Genomic DNA, 4,022 nt, shown 5'->3' with positions numbered 1-4,022 from the left:
AATCGCCATCGGATGCAGAGAATCTGTTGGGTCAACACTGGACATAATTTCATGAAGGCCTTATGTGGGACTTGATTCTTAAGCTAAAGGTGAATATTCAAATTCTGAATACGATTCTTCCTCATAGCCCTGCCTTCATCGCTAATAAAAATCACAGCTGTTTTCATATCGTTTTACTGTTGTTGGAGATGTATAAACACATTATGTGTACTCTTCCTCACTTTGAAATTAAGGTAGTTAGTAGACTCACTGTTGGATCATTTTTATTTAATGTGTTAATTAAAAGCACATATATTACCATATTACAGATTTGGGTTTCTTTTTGAATCTTGATAACTGTATTTCAATACAGTTTCCTCTATATATTTTATGTTATGCCTTTAAAAACATTATTTTGAGAAGGAGTTTACAGGTTTCACCCAACTCGTAAAGGGGCCCATGGCATAAAAAACGATGAAGGATCTCTGCTTTAGGATCATATAACATTTCTGCCATAAGAATCTCAAAGCAGAGAACACGTTAATCTTCATTAGCCTTGAATGGAATAGAGAATGGTTAATCATTATTTTTCCTGTTAGCTTCTTTCCCAATTTTTTGAAGTATAACTGACAAATTAAAATAATATATATTTAAGATGGACAACTCAATGTTTTGATATATGTAAGAGACAGAGAGAGCAGGGGAGGGGCAGAGAGAGAGGGAGAGAGAGAATCCCAACTGTCAGCACAGAGCCTGACTCAGGGCTCAGACTCACGAACGACAAGATCACGACCTGAGCCGAAGTCAGATGCTTAATCCACTGAGCCACCCAGGTGCCCCCATAGTTGTCTTTTTCTTTTCTTTCTTTCTTTTCATTTTCTTTCTGTGTGTGTGTGTGTGTGCGTGTGTGTGTGCTGAGAACACTTAAAATCTACCGTCTTCGCAAATTTCAAGAGTACAATACAGTTTTGAAAACTATAGTCACATCGTTATACACATCGGTGTAAATCGGGAGACGTTGGTCAAAGGGTACTAAGTTTTGGTTATGCAAGATAGATAAATTCTGGAGTTCTATTCCTGTTCATTTGGAATGTCTTTTGAGATCTTTGAAATCTTGGATGGTGATCACTGGGAACCAGAATGGTTATACCACCACCAATACGTAGTATAGTCCAAGTTCCTTGGTTTCCATCTCCTCCCTCCACCAAAGGTGAATTGTGTGTTGACACAACCCTGGACAGGCTCACAGAGCTTTCCCAAGTTTTTCCCTCATAATGGCCAACACTTAACCAAGTACTTACAATGTTCCAGTAAGTTGTAAACAACTTACACATTTAATACACTCGATCTCCGTAAAAGAATGGCCAAGAAGATGCTATCAGTATCTCCATTTTAAAAATAAAGAAACTGAGACACAGAGAGGGTAAATAACTTGTCCAAGGTCCCAGAGCTGGGAACCTCATGAAGGCTGGCTCCAAAGCCCAAACACTTACCCTTTCTGTTATGCTGATTTGCCTGGGTTAGGTACATAATTCCAGCCCCCCGGCTTGGTATGGGGAGACAGGATCTCCACTCCCACCACGGGTAAACATTCATCCCCCCATTTCCTACAGGAAAGTATATTTCTGTCCCTTCCGGGGTGTATGATATGGTCTTCACTGAATACTGTGAACTTCCTCTGTGCTTTCGGCCCAAGGCAGCCTTTTGGAGGGAGATTTGGGAGGCAGAGATTTTTGGGTTTTTATTTTTGCTTATTGGTTGTATGTCTATTTCTTTATTTCTTTTTCTTTTTTTTTTTAAATTTTTTTTTAACATTTATTTATTTTTGAGACAGAGAGCATGAACAGGGAGGGTCAGAGAAAGAGGGAGACACAGAGTCTGAAACAAGCTCCAGGCTCTGAGCTGTCAGCACAGAGCCCGACGCGGGGCTCGAACCCACGGACCGTGAGATCATGACCTGAGCCGAAGTCGGACGCTTAACCGACTGAGCCACCCAGGCACCCCTCTTTACCTATTTTTCAAAGCATTTGATTGCTCATTTCTATGTGTTGATTTGGAGGGTAGAGATCTCTGATGTGCTCACCTTACCATCTTGCTTAGAATCTTCGATCCACTTTGACTCCGTGACTGAAAGGCGTTTCTGTTGCCAGAAACAGGTTTCTAAGAAATGGGTTGAACGGCTCCCCGATTCCTGCAGAAGGAAGTACATGTTCTTCAACACGGCAGACAAACTTGGCTGCATCCAACCTTTCCACTTTCCTTCCCTCGCCCCACATTCCCATCACAGCAGACGATTTGCTTTCTTCTCACAAAGTGTGATCAGTTAATGCCATGAGTTAATACTCAAGGCCCAGTTAAAAAATCATTTTCTCTCTGTAGCTTTCCCTGAGGCAGATTAATTACCCTTCATCTATATTTCCAAGCACTTTAAGCGATGGTCTATTATAGCATTTAATCACACGGTACCCTAGATTAAGTGCCTTTCTTCCCTACCTGACTTTGAGTCCCTCTAAAATGTGATGATCTATCCTTTCTCTGCAGAGACTCCTGACCTAGTATACGGTGTGTGCTCAATATGTGTAGTTTGTTGGATTAGAACTGATACTCATCTGTCACTCTTCCTGAAAGCTTATTTCTGATATATATTCCGGGTCATTCCCTCGGGGCAGCTGATCGAAACCCGTACAGGACCAGAAGCTAGAAGTTGAATACAGAATGAATTAGGCTTGATTCATACGGTCACAGATTCTCAGACCAAGAAGGCATGTTAAGAGCTGTGTAGTCCAATCGTGCTGACACTCTGTGACTTCCCAACCTAGCAATCCCCTCGAATTTGACTTCCGTCCGGCATGTCTTCATCCCACCCGCTCAGTGTGGCAGCAGCTGCCTTTTTTCTGGGGCTGTATCTCCGCTCCCTCTCTGGGGCCTCCAAGCCCTGCGAAGTTCGAAAGCGATGGAAAAGGATTCAGCGTCCAGCGTTTCTCGGATGCCTTCCAGCCTCCAGTCACTGCCCTTCCAAACCGGCTGCTGATGACTGAGTTCTGGCAAGATCCCTTCTGTTTATTTTCTACTGTCATTTTAGGAAGGAGAGTTTGACTGGCTTCTGTCGTGCCCCTTCGCTTTGGCTCCTTTCGTACTCTATCTGGGAGAAATGCCTTGACTCTCTCGCACCTGGATGGCGTGCTCTCCTAGGTCTGCTGCTAATGGCAGAGTTTTCTCCTCTTTTTATATCCCTCTGATGACGGCAGTGAGACCTGGAAAAGGGGGCCGAGTGTAAGACTTGGTCAGCTAGGGTGGCGGGGGCAGATACCCTCTTCTACCCCCAGCCTCATTCTTCCCCAGAAAAGAGCAAAGCTAATCATGTGTGGTTAAGGTCAAGGACGCTGACTGGGTCCCGTTTGCCAATGAGCAGAAGTCACACACGCTGAAGGTCCTACACGTGCTTACGACTCTCTGTCCTTCTTTACTCTGGGCATCTATGACCTTCTCCGGCATCCTTCACCCCGTCCTCCTCGCCGCCTGAGCACCTTTGTGCCTTTTCGACTCATCGGTCAGAACAGGGAGACTTCAAGACGTGAGTTCGGGGCTTTATAGGAGAGAGAGAGACCCCGTGGACAACAGCACCGCAACCCAGCTCGTTGGAAAGACGTGCTGAGTGTGCAGCATGTGGCCCGATGGGAAGATTTTAATGACGTTTGATTCCCCCGACCCCTGTCCCTTGCGCATACAGCTCCATCCGGAAGAACCCACCACACGGCCCATCCTGCCGGAATTGGGCCAAAGCCGGTGTTACCACAGCTCTGAAGGGAAGCTTCCATTTTGTGCAGACTCCACGTGAAAGGCCCTGAGAAGATCCGGCTTCTTCTTCTCTGTGCGAGGGGGATCGTTCCGTGCCTAGCGGCCCTCTGGACGCCCATGGGGGAAGAGGTCAAGGAGAAAAATCGTGCAGGCTTTCAGCAAAGGCGGAGGCTGGGAACTAGTTTTAGGGATGGAAAGACCCTGACGGGAGGACTTCGCGCCATCGGAATGACACTGTTCTTTCC

General features: G+C 45.5%; 1 long non-coding RNA gene across 1 annotated transcript; it reads right to left on the bottom strand.

The window, feature by feature from the left end:
• Positions 1 to 246: 246 nt before the first annotated feature.
• On the bottom strand, positions 247 to 3,194 carry LOC121022483 (uncharacterized). Its single transcript, XR_005786968.1, has 2 exons — positions 2,063 to 3,194; positions 247 to 534 (listed from the first exon to the last, which is right to left on the bottom strand). It is a non-coding gene; the product is annotated as an uncharacterized LOC121022483 (long non-coding RNA).
• Positions 3,195 to 4,022: the final 828 nt, after the last annotated feature.

Source organism: Herpailurus yagouaroundi, unplaced genomic scaffold, assembly GCF_014898765.1.
Source record: "Herpailurus yagouaroundi ecotype Mexico unplaced genomic scaffold, PumYag 410, whole genome shotgun sequence".
NCBI lineage: Eukaryota > Metazoa > Chordata > Mammalia > Carnivora > Felidae > Herpailurus > Herpailurus yagouaroundi.
Note: the sequence above shows the minus strand (reverse complement) of the source record. Positions and strands in the feature narration are given on the sequence as shown.